Source organism: Podarcis erhardii, assembly GCF_964252035.2.
Source record: "Podarcis erhardii genome assembly, chromosome: 1".
In the NCBI taxonomy this organism is placed as follows: domain Eukaryota; kingdom Metazoa; phylum Chordata; class Lepidosauria; order Squamata; family Lacertidae; genus Podarcis; species Podarcis erhardii.
The window spans coordinates 61,728,402-61,749,057 of NC_138497.1; the positions used below are offsets into that span (position 1 = coordinate 61,728,402).

Sequence of the window (20,656 nt, forward strand, 5' to 3'; positions counted from 1 at the left end):
CAGCGGGAAAGGCACGCCACGCCTCTCCCGCTATCCCTCGAGTTTGCGGGGCTGGCGACGGGGAGGAGCAGGCTTCTCCTGCCGCCAGCCTTCTAACCAGGTCGGGGGACAGCGGGATGGCGGTGTTCTGCCTCCCCGCTGTCCCCCGAGCTTGTGGGGCTGGCGGTGGGGCTCTCCTGAAGCCTGGAGAGCGAGAGGGGTCGGTGCGCACCGACCCCTCTCACTCTCCAGGCTTCAGTGAAAGCCTGCATTCACCCCATAGGACGCACACACATTTCCCCTTCATTTTTGGAGGGGAAAAAGTGCGTCCTATAGAGCGAAAAATACGGTAAATATGCATAGGACTGCACTGTTCATCTGAAGATGTTTCTCAAGCTCCCAACTCATTTTAATCTGCTCTGATCTTACAATACTATTTTAAAGCAATTTTTGGATGTTGTTCTTGTTTTTATTTTTGGGATGTGTTTTACTCATTCCGTAAGCTGCCTGAAATTAATCTATAAAGAAAAGTGAGGGAGGAAAGTTTTAAATGAAAAAATACCTATGGGTTTTTGCTTTGTTGCCTTTTCCTGCTTTAGAACTTGTTCTCGTAAGAGCTGGCTGATAAGCGCAGAGGGCTCCTCGCATGAGTAATGTTGAAGAAAAAGTGCAGCAGCTTCTTCTGCGAAAAGGGCATGATGGAAAGCAGAAATTCCTTTTTTCTCCAATTTGCCACGAGTACCTTCTTTGACGCTACACAGCTCACGTGTGAGCAATTATTCATGCTTATCAGCCAGCTTAATAAAGTGCTGCATTTTTTTTAGTAGATAAAGAGCACAGGTACAGTTTCAGGTGAAGTATGAGCAATGAGCCATTGAAATTTTAGGTAATACCCATTTTTACTCGCCTCCCCATTAAAAAAAAAAATATGTTCCTGTTGAAAAATAAAATGAAATTGTTAGTGCCTTTCATTAGCAGATAAAGATAACAGCTCATGCATAAGATTAATGTATATTCATGAGTGGAATTATGGATGTTCATGAAAGCACTACATTAGTGATTGGTAATCAACATCTACTTTATTTCCTTAAAGTTAGCATAGTTGCTAATCAAAGATAATTACTGCATGTCATTTACAGTGTTGATCACTCATTCTTTTGGGGAAAGAACAAACAGTGCAATTTACACTTTAATGCAAGCAGCACCAGAATGAAGGAATAACTGTGGGTGCAATGTTCTGTATTGCAACATGTTGTCAATACAGTTTAGGGATGTTTAAAATAATACTGCTAAGCAAGATGGACTCTGCGTTTTAAAAGTATTTCCCTTCCAGGATTCAGCTCCGATTAGAAATATTAATGACCTAGTTTTTACCAGCTGTGATGAAATGTGGTGAGCGGTTTACATTCTCAAAGGAAAACATACAGTGCAAGAGAGATTTAGACTTCAATTTTATACCCACTTTCTGGGAAATGAATCCCATCAAACTCAGTTGGGCTTACTTTTGAGCAGACATCTATAGGATGTGTATTGACAGTCAGTTGTAAAAGATACAAAAACGAGACTCAAAATAGATCTGGAAATGTTCTGGAAAGATTGACTCCAAAATAAAAGCTTTGAAAATGTTCTTTATATCCTCAACAGCTGCACATTTGTGTCATTATCATTTAAATGCATATCTTGTTATGGGCCTCTTATTAAACTAAACCTATGCCTTTAAAAACTTTGGGTGGTATTCAGCAGAATAATTGCCCCAGTGGGATAACTGTGCAGCGGGCCTCTCCCGTCTCTCATGGGTGCCCCACACCACCCCCACATCTGTTCCAGGGAGTTGGGGCAATTCCCTAGAACAGGTTTAGGGGTGCATAGAATGGAGAAGGGGAGGGGGGGAGAAGTCCTGTTGCACAAACATAAGTTGTTGCCTGCAACCTTCTCACTAAAACAAAAGGCAGTGGCCCTCAAAGTTGGATCTCATTCTTTGTTTCCAAATTAAATTATCATGTTATATTTTCCATTGGCCTAGTTTGCATGCCAAACCAACCAAGCCGCCTGGGCCATGCAAAGCTAGCAGCTCCTAGATTGGTCATGGTTAGCTAGCAGAGAGCTTAACCAAGAGCCCAGGTTGGGATGACACACTAAGCCGAACCTTGGTTTAGCTCAGTGCAGCACAGTGTGGGCTTGGCAAGTGATAGTTTGACTTACAGTGTCATGGGGACCAGGTAACTCATTCTTACAATGATGTGATCTGGTATAAAGTGCCGATGATGTCTATATATTTCAGAAATGCATTAAAATAAACCAAATAGGTGCTATTTGGTAGCATCCAGGAATTAATGGTTGCTATTCTTTCCCCAAACTTCTTTTCATCTAAGTTATGGACAAATGGAAGAAACAGGAGGAAGGGGAGACCATTGTTCTTATCTTTAGTGCAGGAAAGGGAGAGGCCTTTTCTACTTTAACAGATACACCAGACCTAGACATCTTCTTACACTCAGCAGCTTGTGGAAATTCTTATTTATTCCTGCATCAGAGCCGCCATCGGCTAGCATTTCTCATTTTGTGTACTTTCTTATCTCTAAATATTTGTCAGTGTTCCTATACCGCTCTCTGCAGTGCCTACAGTATCCCCCTGCTGGTCCAGGGTGAGAACTTCAGTACATAACACCAAGGATATGAAGGTTTATACTGCCCTGCTCTCCTGCATCACACAATGTGTGGGGTTACTCACAAATACTGAACCAAACTGCCCCATCTTTTCCTCTGACTGCTAGCTTGCCCATGGTGTCAGAGAAGAACCCCGTGCATCATGCCACCATCCCTTGCTATTCATAGTATAATAATGCTGCAACTTCCTTGCCAACTCCTTCCTGGATGGAAAAATGGCAAATTGGCCTTCATTGCAAGAAAATTTGCCCGAAGAATGAAAATAATGGGGGGGTGGGGGCTGGATTCACCTAATGAGCCCTGTCAGTAGATGCCATGCATAAGAACTTCTGCTTGTGCAACCGGGCTTTTCCTTGACTCCTCCTTTTGTACCCCTCCAAATGTGTGTGTGGGGGGGTGAGCCAAGCCCCCAGAATAGCACACAGGGGAAGCAGGGGGCTTGTTCCATCTAGCAAGTTTGTGCAGATGGAAGAACTGGAAGAGCACAATGCTTAATTTCACCTTTACATGCTAAGCGTTGTATCCAGTGTTTAATCTCTTCAGAGAAGGCCTATTGAAATTAATAGAAATTGCTAACTTAGATCCAGTAATTTGAATGGGTCAGCTCTGAACAGGACTTAGTTGGATACAACCCCAAGAAACTTATTAAAAGTCTGCAACATGGTAGACAAGATTTGGAGTTGCACAAAGCAGGGTATCTCTCTCTCTCTCTCTCTCTCTCTCTCTCTCTCTCTCTGTGTGTGTGTGTGTGTTAAAAATTAGCAGCATACAAATAAACTGATGATGAACTGATGATGAATGATGCTAATAATGAGCCCAGACTTTGCTGAAAGTGACCAAAGGGGTTATAGGGCAGGCAGTAGGTGGTGGGACAGAGAGAATTAACATAATAAAAAACTTTTAAAAGTTCATTTCATCATGATGCCTTTAAAAGTCTTACATATGCCACAAAGAGATGGCTATGATACTGGTATCCTTGCACTTCAGTGCTCTCACCAGCTTTATGTTACAAGCAAAAGCAACATTACCAGCCATAAGTCTTTTTAATATGCCAAGAAATAATGACATACAAAATGTATGCTATAAAATCTTAATACGGACATTCATACGACATAAATTTTGCATACATTTAAATGAGCCCGAGATACAAATGATATTGAGCCTGTACCCCAGGGCATTATCCATTGTCATCTGCAGTAATCCTAATTTGAATATATATTTTTTCTCTATTTTTGCTCATCTTAATTTATCTCCAAAATGAGGCTGTACAGTATGGGGCTGATGTTCACAGATACTAAACTGCTGAAACTCCAGCTGTCTTTAATCAGGATTAAGAGTGAATAGTGCCTCCAAAAGATATGTTTCCCCTGTGAAGAGCAATCCGTTGCCAGTGATCACATAATACATGAAAATGTATCCTGCTGGTAAGACCACTTGCCCATTCAGTCCCTTAAAGTAGCCAAAGCAATGTACAACAGTGCAACATTCTGTTCCCAGACTTTGAGCCTCTAGCCCCTGAAGTTACTTTCCTATAGATTAAAGTACTTCCCCATATATTAATAGTATATTCAAGGAATTCTTTTCGAAAAATCTAATATTTGGAATGATCAAGTGCACACCCAAAGCTGGGAATTCTGCAAGGCATTGACCTCTGTGAAAGAACCCCTGTCTGGCTATTCATTTCCCCCCAAGAGTGCTTTCATATTGGACAGAATTTCAGGATACTTACTTTTGTTTCATGTTTAATGCAATACTTCATGTCAACAATGTTGTTCCAGACTAACGTCCCTTTCACTATACAATTGACATGTTTCTTTTAGGGTGCCTCACAGTAGGGGTCCTTGCAGAGAACATTGCTGTGAGCTGGCTTCACCTAGCAAAATATCGAAAAGGGTGGATGGAGAGGGAGAGAAAGAGAAAGAGATGGATAAGTTTTTCTGGGGAATTGCCAGCAAAATATTTTGCCCATTTACAGAACAAGATTTCAGATTGCTCTTGATAAGAAGGTAGCTTTCCTCATAGGGAAAGACTTGCAGAAATAAATGGGTGGGTGGGTGAAATAAATAAAAATAGAAATTGAAAAGCAAAGCAAGATATATATTTTTAAGCAGTAGACTCATTCGCTATGGCTTACAGCTAGGAGGTGTTCATGAATATGAAAAGAAAATACAGTCAAGATAATAATAAAAAAACCTTTGAGCCACAAATTATTGTGAACAAAAGAGGATGGGATGAATTCCTTGTGAACAATGGTGGCATTTTTATTGACGCCACTTCCTCCCAGTTTTCTATTTCTAGTTTACTGAATCAATGTGAATAATTTAGAAACAGGATGTTTAGAAAAGGCACATATCTGGAAAAGGCAGTGCTGGCCCTACCATTAGTAGATATTGGTGGGTTGTGATGAGGTTTGGAACCACTGAGCTGTGTGGGCCGTGCACCCGGTGGCAGAGGAAGGGGGCGGGGGGCAGTCCGCCCCGGGTGCCATCTCTGAGGGGGGTGACAAGAAGGCACCCTGCCGGGGGGTCACCCCACCACCCCTGGGCACGTTGGCATGAGCCACCGCCATCGCTCCGCTGCAGCCGTGTGCGGAGAATCCTCTGCTCATGGCTGCACCCTCCGCTGCCGTCCATGCGGCGCTCAAGTGGAACTGTCAGCAAACTGCCTGGCAGCGCATGCATGGCAGTGCTACTTACTGTGCTGCGCATGCACCCTACGTACGGCGTACACGCATGTCCCGCCCCCCAACACCCCACACCGAGTGCCGGTTCCCCTTCCTTCGCCCCTGCATGCAGCTTGTCTTGTACCCATGAACTAGCAGTAACCACTAGTTCTATCAGTTTCAGTACATGGAATGGGAGGAAAAACGTAATCTTGCCCTTCTCGGGCAGCAAACTGTCTTGGGCTGGATGCGCTGTTTTGTCTGTAAACTCGACATCACACTATCAGATGCAATAGATATCAGATGCTTTCCCCAGCCTTGTGGCCTCCTGGTGTTTCGGATTACAATTCCCATCATCCGTTCCCACTACCTGGGGCTGATTGGAATTGTAGTGGAAACATCTGGAGGGCCATAGGTAACCCATCCTTGTTTTATTTTCTGACAAGAATTGCTACCTATTTTTTACAAAAATATATAAATCAATAAATGTTTTCTCAAGATATTATTGGGAAACTGAGAAACAGGAGAGAAGTAGCAGAGAGTCCCCGTTGGGGCAGCCTCCAAAAGCACAACTGCTCTCTGTATTGTAGGAAATGCTAATGCAGCTGGTTGCAAATGCCAGAAAGGCAACACAGACATCAGCCTGGGATTTGATTTCTCAATCTGGAGCTCACTGTAGATCGGTCCTGGGTGGGTTGGCTCACAAGCAGCCCTGCGGTGGTATTAGACTATGGAGAACTGTTATGTGTCAGCGTGCATTTTACACACACTCCTCATAATGAATTATGAAGCGGCAGGACAGCATCTTTGTGGGAATGGCAGCGAGGAATAGAGCCGGTGTGTGCGCATTAAGACTGAGGAGTGAGAAATGGGAATAAATATCACACCAGCTCGCTGAAATACAGCTTGATCTTCTTGAGTTTCCATTGGCTCACCTGGGAAATGAGGATTACAACAGCCTCATTTGGAACGTTGGAGTCTTCCTCAATTAAAGGAAATGGCAAAGAGCAGGAGATCTGAAAGAGAGTAAAACTTTGTCAAAGTCAGCACACTAACACCATTGCGTGTTTCGCTTCTCAAAGGTTCTGTTTTCAAACAGAACTAGCAAGAATATTAATTCTTCATGCATTACAATGCCATTGTTTCTTTTGAATGCTCATAGACTGAGGATGGAATTCAATGTAGTACTAAGGAGATTGTTCTGTTGGTGCAAGGATTTCTGGCTGTCTTGTGGAATAGCGGACCTTTCCACCACCCATATGCTGTTCTGGGGGTTCTCCTGACCCCTTCAGAGTGGATGTTGGGGAGGGCAAATATGGGTGTGGGGAGATGAAAGCCCCATTGCATGAGTGGCAGTCCATCTGCTGGTTTCCGGTAGTGGAACCAGGTGCATAGTCACACAATAAAAATTCCATTCTAAACAGAATATATTCTGGTTCTCATCTCTTAGTGATTTTGCTCTTTAAGTCTTTTTCCTCAATCAGTTTTAGTGTCTTTTAAAATCACATAAACTGCATGGGGGATTTTATTAAAGGGCGTGGTATGACTTTCTCTGACAAACAAGCAAGCATAGGTTGTGCATCATAGCTCTCTATCTGAATGTAGTCAGTGGAAGGCAAAAGAGAAAGCTGCCCTCCCACCCTGCCCACAACAAAATGGCAGGACACAAGGCGCAGCTGTTGCTTTGCCAGTATATCTCTTCTTCCCTTCTCAGAGTGCTCTGTTAGGCTGCAATCCGGTGAATACCTTTCTGGGAGTAAACCCCATTAACGTAAATCCATTGGGACTTGCTTCCAGGTAAGCATGGCTAAGATTAGACTGCACAAGGCATCTCACTGGCTTGGGGAAAACTAAATTGACTATAGATTCTTTTTTTCATATCATTAATCAAATGAAGAAGTGCTTTGGCAGTGATGGATCTGTTAGGCAGGCCTCCTTACAGAGGTGAAAGCAGTTGTTACAAGAGTTGAAAGTTTTGGTTTTTTTTATCCTTATGCTGTAGATTTACTGGCTTACTCAAAATCAAAAGCTGTGTAGCTTCTAAAAACAAAAGAGTTGATTAGTTATTCTGCAGGCAAATATTTATTAAGCACTGTAAAGGTTTGGCCTACCAGAGGCATGTTACACCAAGCCAAAATCCCTAATCTATCTACATTGTTCCTTTCCTGGAATGGAAATGATGTTTTCAGGCCGAGCCCTACTATTAGGCAAGGTACAGCAGTGAGACCTGATTCAGGTGGCATATTTTGCAGGGTATCATGCAAAGGCGGCAAACTACCAGCTATTTCATTCATTTATCTTCTCCTGCAACAGGTATTTGAATTTTCTGCATCATCCAACAAAACATCTTTAGCTAACTCTGCATCCACCTTCAGTGTATTATTGTAAAAGTTTATGTTGGAATAATTTTGTTTGTCGAAGTATCTAGCATTTCACACATTGTTAGGGCCTTGTATGAAACACACTTTCTTAGCAAAAGTATGCATTTCAAAGTGCAGTGAGCTGTGCAATATGGCCATTTTAATTATGCAAGACCGTAAGTGACTTTATGAATTACATTGCAAAAAGGCATTATAATTCCTCAGTTGCAATTATACAGCAAATGAAAAATCTCATAAGGAAAATGAGGTTCAAAGGGAGGCCAGAAGAAATATCAACATGTGTATATACTGTACAAGGACACAATCAATATTTAATTGTCTCAAATGATCACAAATGTACATAGATACCTGCTGTTTCCAGGGTTGGATGAACCAGCTTCCTAAGCATTTAATAGTGCCAGGTTCTGTCTAGGTTTGTAAGGCTTTATCGAGATTTGGGTCTTTATTATGGGTTATAGGGGGTTCCAACATAGAAAATATGCTATACTTGCTGTCCGCATAGAAAAGACAAGTGGCTTCCTTATTTCTTGCAGCATATAAATGACAACAAAATGGCCCACGAAACAACATAATTGTTCTTTCTTTGCCAGAAAAACATAAGAAGCCATTTTAGGTTTTAGCTCTTTGGTTGCATGCAGGGCCAGCACAAGTCATTTTGGTGCCTGAGGCAAAGGAAAAAATGGCATCTTGACTCCATTCCATATAAAGAAATCAACCAGACTGGAAGCTGGATCTTATTTCAGCAGCACCCAGTTTCACCAGCAGTGGGTCAGCATCCTCTGTTACACCTGAGGGCAGTAGGCTATTAAGGAGCACATTGCTGGCCGCACTGCTCTGTCCTCCAACAGAGGGAATGTTCAGGGGGCTCAGAAAGAATGGCCGGGAGACTGATGCTGCTGCCATTCCCACCCCCCAGCATCGGCCACCTGAGATGGCTCCTTCACTCTGCTTAATGGTAGGATGGCCCTGCATGAACAGTAACAGAAGAGCTATGCGAAATCCTTGAGGAGTTATATAACTCTACATGGCTTGGCCCAATGGGTTGGGTCCCATTGCACCCAGCACTGAAGCTCTTTGAATTAGTGGAAGCATCAGTTGGTGGGAAAGGGTGGAACCAATTTTCACTGGTTCTCCCTTTCCCATGCAGCCCCCTAGATTTGCTCTAAAGATTTGGAAGAGTGTGGCAGGTAGCACAGAGGAGTGCAGAAGGAAGGGAGAATTTATAAAGAGCACCTCCCTTATGGAAGCTTCTTCTGAGTCAAAGATTCTTCCATAAGTGGATGGACAGAACCCCAGTGGGCCTGCAGGTATTTTGTAACCAACTATCAATACTCAAATACAAAAAGTAGAGACTGAGAACCCCGGCTGTAGAGTTGAAAATATTCTCTGTCATTCTTCTCTCTGATTGGAAGATCTTTACATGTCAAACTTCAGCCTTCTAAAGAGATGTTAAGATGTTTGTTAATGTCATTATTGCCTAAATTTGCATATTTAACATTGACTTCGAAATGGAAATGCTTTTTAAAAGATGAGAATTTTCTTCTTCCAAAGATACTTCTGCACACCTGGTCTTCCTAAGTCAGCAAAGGGGGAAAATTAAAACAGTATGAATATGTAAAGAAATTTCCCAGAGCCATCCGTGCATGAAAGCCATGTGTTAGGAAAATGAACAAGTCTAAATGCTAAATGATGTATTTGAAAAATGTAAATGTTATAAAATATTACCTACATTATGTGAACCTCGCATCTCAGAAATGGCTGATTATCTGAATCTACCATGTGTCTCCCATCTAATTAGCCTGTGTAAATAGCACTGCTATATGAACCTCTAGTTATTAAGTTATTTGCATGTTCCACAGCCATTAAGTTAAATGATTTCCCCCCTCTAAAACCAAGATGCTCCAATAGAAGTATATAAAAGTTTCTGGGGTGTGCTTACCAAAAACTGAAAATGAGTTGTGCTATTTCATTAACAAACAAACAAACAAACAAACAAACAAACAAACAAACAAACAAACAAACAAACACGATACTATCTGATCCACAGTACGACTCATGTACTTACTGTATTTTTCGCTCTATAAGACACACTTTTTTCCCCTCCAAAAATTAAGGGGAAATGTGTGTGCGTCTTATAGAGTGAATGCAGGCTCCATGGCTTCAGTGAAAGCAACGCGAAGCCTACGGAGCACACCGATCCCTCTTACTCTCCTGGCTTCGCTTCACTGGAGAGGCACTGTGCAGCTTTCCCTCTCTGCGCAGTTCCCCTTCAGCGACGCGGGAGGAGAAATGGAAGGGTCTCTGTTTTTCCTGCCGCTTCGCTGAAGGGGCGCTGCGCAAAGAGGGAGAGGGTTTTTTTTTTTCTTGTTCTCCCCCTCTAAAACTAGGTGCGCCTTATGGTCGGGTGCATCCTATAGAGCGAAAAATACGGTATTCATCTTACTCTCTGAGCCTGAGGGCTGGTTTAAAATGAGGACTCCCCTGCTCAGCGCCTGAGGGCCCCAGTCCTGCCACTCACAGTCCTGCCCAGGGCGGGGCCTGATGGGCTCTATAAAGGACTGCTGCCACTGCTGCTTCTGGGCAGAGAGGGCTCTGTTTGTTTTTGTTTTTTACCTATGTCATTTTAAACTCTGATATGAATGGGTGTATTCTTAGTTTTAGATTTTGATTTATGTGGAAATTGTTTCCCATTTGGTTGTGTATTTTTTTTTTTTGATGTGGTTTATTTATTGTTTATGACTTTTGTAATTATGTAAATCTTGTTATGCTGTAAGCCGCCTTGAGCATTGTTTTTTTAACTGTGGAAAGGCGGCATACAAATAAAAAATGATGATGATGATGATGATGATGTGATTGATGGAAGTGCCCCTGTGATGCCTGTAGGTGACACCCCTTCTCCATAGGGAGATTTCTCATACTACGTCCTACCATTGGTTCAGCTAGCACAGAACTTTCTGCTCTTAATGACAGCAAATCCCCAGGGTTTCAGAGAAGTCTTTCTCAATCCCACTGGGGAAATGTTGGGGGTTGTGCCTGGGCCCTTTTCCATGCAAACCAGGAGTAGCACCATTGAGCTGTGGCTCTTCCTGCCCTTGACCCAGCCTTGCAGAATCTAGAGTGTATGTGGTTTTCAGATCCTGGTACAAATCGAATACATTGCAATAGTGTACATTGAAATGGATGCACTGGAACTAGGCAGCTTCTGAACCAATTAGAAGAACAGCCGCAGGTAAATAGCACTGCAATAATTCAGTCTTGAGGCAGCCATGACATCGGCTCCTTTGGGAGGAAAAGTGAGATATAAATTTAATAATAACAAAATAAATTAATGGATCACTGTAGCCAAGCAATCCCTATCCAAGAAAGGCTAGAAGGCATATCAGCCTAAGCTAGTGAAAGGAACGACCTGTTGTGAAGGCCACTTGAGCTTCCATCAACCTTGCTAGATCGTTCCTTTTTCTGCTGTTGCCAAGTTACATATTCAAGCAGACTACTACAGTGGCTTCCTCTCTTTCCCCTCCCCTTCTACTTATTTAATGGCATGGAAGCCCCAAAGAAAAATGAAGCAAATAGTATATTCCATCACACTAACATGCCTCCATAAGCAGCTGCCACATTAATCGGTTCTCTGCCGTTGACCTTTTCGGAATGGCCTTATTTTGCTACAGCATTTATCACTGGGCCAAAATGTCAGTGAAGAACAGGGTAGCAGCACTTACAGCAGTTTGCATATATTTCTGGAAATATCACCTTTGCTGATGCCCCCATAAAGATCTCCTCAGACAGGAACAAATAGAAATAGGCTAGGAGCTGATTTCTTAGCCATTGTTTCCTCTGTATAAAGGCAGGCAACCTGATTAGAAAATGTCAGGGGGAAAACTATTGCAAAATATATTAGCTATAAAGGCAATAAGAAAGTAGCAGGAAAGGCTAAAATAAGCTCTTTATTCAAGCAAGTGCAAACGACTCTTAAAAAGGTGCAAAGTTTCTTTGCTGTTTGTTCCTGTACTGCCAATGAACTGAGCCAGTCAAACAATTATAAACACTTGGATAAATGCTTAATTGTTTTCATCTAAAATAGCACCCTCGGCATTCAGGGCACTTTCCACAAATGGGTACTCAATTCTAAACACATTTACTTAGAATTTACTTCACGCTCCATGAAAATTACATCCAGACACAGGAGGACAGAAGCCCAGAATAGGTAACTTGTAGACAGGGACACTTTGTTTATACAGCAGCTCATTCCAAAGAAAATATAGCCACAACACACACATTTGGGGGTCAATAAAATATAACAAATCTTGGGTTTGGACCCACAGAAACTGCCCAAGTTCCCCTATTTTTAATGGCCCCGCTTCTGCCTATAACAGCAGCTGAATGTGCAGAAATCTTCAGATTAACTTGGCAATGAAGTTCTTTCCAATACAATAGCAGGAAAAGCTTCACTTGCTTGTTTTTGTTTTTGTTTTTTTACATTTGTTTCACATTTTATTGTATTACATTTTTAGCAGCTGTGAAAAAGCGGAACTCCATGTTGGGGATCATTAAGAAATGGATCGAAAATAAAATGCCTGTAGTGAAATGTGATCCTGAACAGACCACAGTGGCTTATGCAGTACAGTGGTACCTCAGGTTATAGACGCTTCAGGTTACAGACTCCGCTAACCCAGAAATAGTACCTCGGTTAAGAACTTTGCTTCAGGATGAGAACAGAAATTGTGCGGCAGCGGCACAGCGGCAGCAGGAGGCCCCATTAGCTAAAGTGGTACCTCAGGTTAAGAACAGTTTCAGGTTAAGAACGGACCTCCGAAACGAATTAAGTTCTTAGCCCGAAGTACCACCGTATAGGCAAGGCTTTATAGAGTGCGTGGAATGGAAAGTGAAACTAGAACAGATGACTGAAATGCAAAGACGATATGTGTTAGTGAGTTTATTAGGGCTGTTCTGTTGTCATCATTAGACAATAACAGAGTTGGTTAAAATGCTGAAGTCTCTGACATTCATTAGAGAACCTTCATATAAATATGTGGTGCAACCACACTTGGAATACTGTGAGCAGTTATGGGTATCTCCTCTTCTTGCTCAGTTCCAGTTTGTACTGGCTCTCTTGGTCTTACGTTGAACATGGCCCCTTAAACATGCCTACATTCAGTTCTATTCTCAACAGAGGGGATTTCAGGAGTCCAGTCCCCGGCTTGATAACACAGTGAGTGTAGTTAATTAAAAAGGATGATTTATTGTCAAACAAAGAGGTAGCTCTGGATGGCTTTCAGACAGCCTCCACTCTCATCAATCAAGATGTCCTTTCTGAAGACTGCTTCCGGCATGACCAGGAGCAACTGAACTTTTGCTTCACACGCCTTTTGTTTTGCTTCCTAGCTTGCAGCCCTCCCATTCATCGAGACCTCGGACTGAGTGGGTCAGCTCCCGCCTCTTCCCCATTCTCTGAGAGGCTGTCTCTTAACTCTTTCCCACCTGTTTGTGCTTCCGTCAAGCTTTGGCTGCGTTCTAGCTTGCTCCCCGCCATTCCCTTATCAGCCGGCATTCCAAGAGGCGGTGGAGTTGGCACTAGTTGATGCTCATTCTGAATGGCAGTTAACCCTCTTTGTTCTTGGCTGCTTTCTTCAATTGGCAGCAACCCTTCCCTGGGAGCTGGCTCATTCATGACAGGGGAGGTAAAAATAGCTTGTTTCTTTGAGTGCAGTGGTGGCTGATGTAGGTACATTTTCCCCACTGATGGGAGTCGATGGAAGACATGCTCACATCATTTTATGAACCTCTCTCTTTTCTTGCTCTTTTAGAGGTGGTAGCCATTTTGTCCCTAGCAGACTCAAGAAAGTTGGTGACTCCTGGCCTATATAGAGACTGAAACCATATGGAGCAGCAACACCCAAACAACAAAAATTCCCAGTTTTGTGTCACAGACCAGCAGTTTCTGACACTCCCTTGGTTCAGAACTATATTACAAATTATATTTCATATGGCAGTAGTAGTAGGTGTAATGAAAGCTTACATTAATGGTCTCAAATATACACAACACAATGCCATTTTGGAAGATAAAACAGCAAATAGGACATAACAGTGTATAAATCACACTCAGTGTGATTACCTAGTCAACATAAAATGCCATATTTTAGCTTTTTTTAAAAAAAGTTTTTTTTTTTAAAGCTATAAAGAGCCATAAAATAAGAGAACATGTAAATCAATATATCTTTTCATTTTATGCTACCATTGATCCTGTACAGTTATGGAATAATCACAAATGGCGTTTTGACTGACTAAACAATTATTAGTTCAAACTTAGCTAGTAAAATGCTCTGCTTCATATACCGCAAAATGTGATTTGCACAGCTTATTACAAAGAGCACAGTGATAAACTTGATCCAAACCCTATAAAAATGTATGGGAGACATTTATGTGACTACTGGGCTATAGATGAGGCTTGTGCAGTAATAACTAGTACTGTTTAATAGCAGGAACAATAGCAGCAGCATTTTAGTACATGTATTTATCCACCCTTAATGGGGATGCATTGCAGAAATAACATGAAAAATATGGCTGAACTGAAATGTCTACCCAGCTTCACATGTAATTTTATTAGTATTTGTCTATTTTGCTTTAAATATTTATAGCCTGCCTTTTGATCTGAAGATCAATCAAATGTTTATTCGGCTTTACGCCCATCATGAAACACAACACAACAAAACAAATCAAATAAAACAGTGGACTCGTACAAGCCACAAGTAGTATAACACAGTTCACAACTCACAAGGACAAATATTAGCCAATTCATAAGAAAAGTTTAAGATTAAGATTAAGATTAAGATTAAAATTAAAAAAAAATTGCACTACACTAAAATCAATATCTGATGTCGTTATAGAAAATTCTTATAACTATCAATAATCAGCTAACATTCCATTCCGTCTCTTGTACGAGAGGACGGCTGTTAGGAATTTAGCAACCTGTAGGGTAATATAAGGATCCACATCTTGAAGAACCCAGGCAAGCTGTAGGTCTACTGGTTTGTCAGCCATAGGCTGGATTATGGAGTTTAGTATGCTAGCACGGGCTGAACTGTACAAAGGGCAGATAAACATAACATGATGTAGAGATTCAGATGTTTTCATTTCACAAGCACACATTGAAGGGACTTGGCCCTTAGTGAATCTATGTCTCAGCACGTTTGTTGGAAAGACATTAAACCTAGCTCTAATGAAGGCATATCGGTGAGACGCGGCCATAAGCGATGTTAAGTAGGATGGAGTGCGGTAGATAGGGGTTATGCCGAAATTTAACGGCGAGCAGGCTCCACCACCAGCTACGAAATTTTGGTATAGCTCCACATCATCCAGCCTTTGATTTATACACCTTTTTGCCACATTTAGATCCAGTTTGAGGGATCTGAAGATCCTCCAGGATAGCTTACAACAGATGATACTGCATGGTCATCATAAGTTCTATACCACTTTCCACCCAAAGCAGCTTGTAAAACATCAAATGAAGAGCAATAATGATTTCTAAAAATAATAAGAATCATTACAAATCATCATAATGTCAATAAGTAAAAGAATCATTTAAAAAGATCAATCCATGAAGCACCGTATGAAACAATACGAATAAACTACCCTAATTTAACAGTTTAAAATGAAGCAGGAGAAAGATTCTCCAGAATAACATCTAAGACAGAAATAAAATAAAAATAGTACTATAAAATCCCCCCATGTGCACTGTATTTCTTGTCATTTCCTATTTGCAGTTTTATCTTCCAAAAGGAAATTGTGTTGCGCATATCTGAGACCATTAAAAATATTCTTTCATGACGCCTATTACGAATTATATCTTATATGGCAGTAGTGGTATAGCTCTGCACCAAGGAAGTGTCAGCAGCTGTTTGTTGGGCACCTAAACTGGAATTTTTGTTTGTTTGGTTTAATAATCAATCCTTTTTCCAGGGAACTCTGGGAATTGTAACTCTGGGAGAAGAGGAGGGGTCTCCTAACAATGCTCAGCACATTTAACAAATGACAGTATACAGGATTCTTGTGGGGGAAGATCTAACTGTATAAAGTAGTCTGATACGGCTTTAAATGTATAGTGCCAAAGGGGTCACAAGTTCAGAAAATGCTATTGCAACCATGTCCTGTTATGGGCTTCCCACAGACATATGGTTGTACACTGTGAAAATAGGATGCTGGTCTAGGTGGGCCACTGGCCTGATTCAATAGGCTATTCTTATGTTCTTACAGGGATGCTGGTGGCACTGTGGTTTAAACCACAGAGCCTAGGACTTGCTGATCAGAAGGTCAGCGGTTCGAATCCCCGTGATGGGGTGAGCTCCCGTTGCTCGGTCCCTGCTCCTGCCAACCTAGCAGTTCGAAAGCACGTCAAAGTGCAAGTAGATAAATAGGTACTGCTCCGGCGGGAAGGTAAACGGCATTTCCGTGTGCTGCTCTGGTTTGTCAGAAGCGGCTTAGTCATGCTGGCCACATGACCCGGAAGCTGTACGCCGGCTCCCTCAGCCAATAAAGCGAGATGAGATCCGCAACCCCAGAGTCGGTCACGACGGGACCTAATGGTCAGGGGTCCCTTTACCTTTACCTTATATTCTTACATGGTGTACAAGTTAAGGTAGGAAACATGATGAAGATTAAGATGAGGATGAGGATGATTATGCTTTTATTGCTTTCACACAATGGATGTTGCAGCTTTCTAGGGAAAGTTTTTCCCTAGCTTTAAAAAAAGTATGTGGTTAAAATGAGCACACATCAAACTGGAACTTAGGTGTACAAACAGTTGAAAATAGGCATCCTCTACTCCTGCCCAAATATTTTTCCAATATAGTTTCAACATAATCACTGTTATGAGGAACTTTATTATATGGTTAGATTATTTAAACAGTATTAGTTCAGCTTAATTAGTTAGTGTATCAAGAGATCTCTGCACTTTAAACACCAGATTAATTATGTATCAATCCTGGGCAGTTTTGTATAGATTCAGTGCTCTTTCAAGGTGAAGCAGATGTCATCTGCTGTGTCCTGGACTGAACATATTTCTCCTGAAGACCTTGGAGGGAAATGTAGATAGCTTCTATTTTCTGAAGCAAAACTTGAGTGTTTTTGAGCCAAAGTAAGACAGAAAAAAATTAGACTATAGAATCATAGAATTGGAAGGGACTTCTAAGGTAATTTAGTACAACCCCCTTCAATGCAGGATTCTCAACTAAAGCATCCATGATAGATGGCTATCCAACCCCTGCTTGAAGATCTCCAAGGAAGGTGTGTCCACAACCTCCCAAGGGAGCCCGTTCCACTGTTGAACAGCTCTTACCATCAGAAAGTTCTTCCTGATGTTTAGTCAAAATCTCCTTTCTTGTAACTTGAATCAATTGGTTTGGGTCCTACCCTCCAGAGCAGGAAAAAACAAGCTTGCTACATCTTCCATGTGACAGACCTTTAAATATTTGGCTATAGTATCTCTGGAGGGTAGCATTAGCTTTTTTTTGCTGTTGCATCACACTGTTGACTCATGTTAAGCTGGGGGTCTACTACAACCCCTAGATCATTTTCACATCTACAACTGACAAGCCAAGTGTCCCCCATCTTATATGTGTGCAGCTGGTTTTTCCTGCCCAAGTGCAGAACCTTACATTTGTCCCTACTGAAATTCATTTTGTTAGTTTTATCCCAGTTCTTCAATCTGTTAAGGTCATCTTGAATCTCGATTCTGTCTTCTGCGGCATTAGCTACCGCTCTCAGTTTTATGTCATCTTCAAGTTTGATTAGCATCCCCTCAATTCCTTCATTCAAGACATTTATAAAGATTTTGAGCAAGAGACACTCCACTTGTCCCTTTTTCCCAGGATGATGAAGACCATTAGTGAGCACTCTTGCAGTTCAGTCAGTCAACCAGCTACAAAGCCACCTAACAGCCACCTAATTTGCTCATCAAATTGTTATCAGGTTGAATCCAGAAGCTCCAAAGGAAGGCATCGTCTTCCAAGGAACAGAACATTCCTTCCCTCAGAAGAAGCTCTTTTAACAGGAGAAAATGGAACCTTTTGATCCAACCCTGTGTGTGTGTGCGCATGTGCATATGTCGATAGCAAGATAGATATCATGCTTGAAGTGTGGTCTATTTCAGCGCTGTATAGTCACTTGGGATTCTGATTTATTAGTCGTAGAACACAAAAGCTAGTTTTGAAACTTTATCTCAAAATGAGCATCTAGTTTCATGATATCAGCTCATTTTCAGACCGAAGTTCAGATCTGCAGATAAGTGACTCATCGGAAAGAGATAACATTCAGAATGTGTAATCACGGCTTGTCACTTTACCTAACAAACAGCAACATCGCTGAAATTAACATGATTTACTCACATTAATTTGTGGGTGGATAATTACACTATTTTGCTCTTCGGTGTGTCATACTTCTAGCAGGAGGAAGTAGTTTAAACAATTGAAGCTCAGATTTATCTCGCAGAGCTCTGCGCTCCCCCAATCCTTTTCTACGCATCTGTGAATATGTGAAATAAAAAGGTTTAAAGAAATAGTTACACTGACAAGGTACTCCCTCCCTTAGCCCTCCCCTGCCCCCACACTGTGATGGATGTATATTAACTGTTTTCAAATGTCATGAAGATGCTTAGACGAAGCACAGTGGCGAAGAGGAGGAAATGGAGATCAGCTTCAAAAGTTAATGTTTCCAATCATGCGTGGTAATGGCTCTTAGTAAATTGATATGTTGTTATTGCTTAATTTTAGTAAACATTCTTGCTGAAAAGTATTCTCTCCATCACAGCCTATCTAAAATAAGCTCATTTATGCTAATGTCTTTCTCCTTGACATTCGGTAAATTTCTTCTAATGCATTAATTATGACTCCAGATAGACCAATGATTATTTCATATATGCTAATTAGGAATCATTTCATTCAGTCTGCCATACACATCAGTAAACAAGTGGAATCAATTCCCCACAGAGAGGATAAAAAGACAATGATTTCCTTTCCACCAGCAGCTCAGAGTTTACCCCACAATCAAGAAGTAATTAGAGAAGAAAATGACGAGTTAGAAAATACTCTTACAGGTGTGAGAGCCAGTGAGTAGAGCCTTCTTTCCAGCATAAAGGATAAAGGCAGACAGCATCAGCACTAATGAGTTTTTACCATATATGATTAAAAGCCTTCATCTCCTTTCAACAAAAGTAAATAAAAATAACAATCAAATTAGTTCCATTTCTAGGAGAACAGATTGATATGAAAGAGCCTGATTTTCATTGCCGGGCTTGCAAGAGATGTTTCTACAGTCTGTGAAATTCACTCATCTGCCTTCTGAACTTTGAATATTAAGGCTAGCTCTAACATTAATAGGATAATTGACAGGGTTATTTTTGTTTTGTTTTTTGTGCGCTATTCAGACCCCTGTTTAAATCCCTAGCCCACAAATTAAGGCATTTTGGTATTGCAGTCCTCCCGGACACCATATACAGGTCAGGAATCCCCCTGTGTAGATTTCACCCAGTTCTCAAATCTAAAGTATGAAGTCCTATATCATCAGCTACAGCAAAAATTCTACTGGTACTTTAAAATATCATTATCTCTATTAATTGAAGTATATTAATGTTGGCATATATGTGCGAGACAGAAGGCCCTATATATTTCAGGACCAGAGAGACTGCCTTATCTATTATATATCCAGTAGGTCACTATGTTATGTTGTCGATTTTATCCTTAAAATCCCCAACACAACAGAAGCCTGCTCCACATTCACTTGCAGTGAATTTTGTTTTGGAAAGCATTCCCAGCTGGATGAAAAGGTCTGCACCTTAGGTATTCATTTTGTGGTATTTTTAGCCTATGTTCCGTTGTTTTAGTACTGTTTTTAAACTATTTTTACTGTTTTTATGATATGGCTGTAAATTGCCCTGTGACACATATGCAAAAGGTGACTCATAAATTATTATTATTAATCATAATCATCCCTTTTTAAAATAGTGTGCTTATATATGTGGCACCTGTATTGAGCAAACATAAAACTGGAAGTTAGATTTTGAAACATTTGAAAAAAGGTAACCTTAACTTCCTTCTCATTTCTTTTCCATTATAGTTTCAACATAACCTCTCTCATGAAGTTCTCTGCTATAGGGTTAGATCTGTTTAGGCACTGTGGGTGGTTTTCAACTGAGTGAGCAAAAGGACTTCCGCTTTCCTCAGGAAAGCAATAGGACTTCCCCTTGCTTTCCCAATGTATGACCAGCGCTATCCCCAAATCTGTCTCCAAATCCAACAGAAACTGTTTCACACATGCAAAGAGCTGTTTAGTGCCACTTTGAATACAGCTCAGTTAGGTTTTGCATCAAGATATCTCTTGATACAGTAATCATATTGATAATGGGCAGCTTCAGAGTTATTCAAGGGTCTTCTGAGGCAAAGCAGATGTCCTCTGTGGCAACCTGAACTGAACTGTGTTGCTCCCAAAGCTCCAGTGCCATCTCAGAGGAAAACTTGATGGGTCATCCACATCAGACAGAAGATAGCTTTTCTCTTCTGAGGCAGACTACAACTGTGATCAGACTAAAATAGCACAGATAAATTCAGAGAAACAAAGAGCAGAACAGAATATAGTGTGGAAGGCAACTTTGAAGCTGAGAAATCCCACAGAGACAGTCTTGGACTTTCCATCTCTATAACCTTTTAATTATGGAGCAGGTAGCATTTTGAGTGACAGCTGTACTTTTTACTTCCAATCACAATGCTTCAATTGAGTAGAAAACAAGAAGAAAAGCCTCAGATTATCTTCCATTCATCACAAGTCCATATTTCTTCTGCCTACCCCTCTAATATTTTGCAGGTTACTTACCTAAGGGCTCCTCTAAGATGTATTCCATTTTCTTACAAAGTGCCTTCCCTAAAAAGCATTACAGAGTAAGTGAATCCATTTCACCTCAACATTTTAGACTATCGGTTATAAA

At 41.2% G+C, this 20,656-nt stretch overlaps 1 long non-coding RNA gene across 2 annotated transcripts in view; it reads right to left on the reverse strand.

Moving 5' to 3' along the window:
* Positions 1-334: 334 nt before the first annotated feature.
* LOC309327615 overlaps positions 335-20,656 on the reverse strand; it is a 111,011-nt gene continuing 90,689 nt past the window's right edge. Inside the window, exons 3-5 of one of the 2 annotated variants that reach the window (XR_014150593.1) lie at positions 6,241-6,321; positions 4,373-4,516; positions 335-788 (exon numbers count right to left, since the gene is read on the reverse strand). This is a non-coding gene — a long non-coding RNA (uncharacterized lncRNA). Of the gene's footprint in view, positions 789-3,783; positions 4,517-6,240; positions 6,322-20,656 lie in introns of those variants that run through there. The other variant, XR_014150594.1, reaches the window with a different exon arrangement.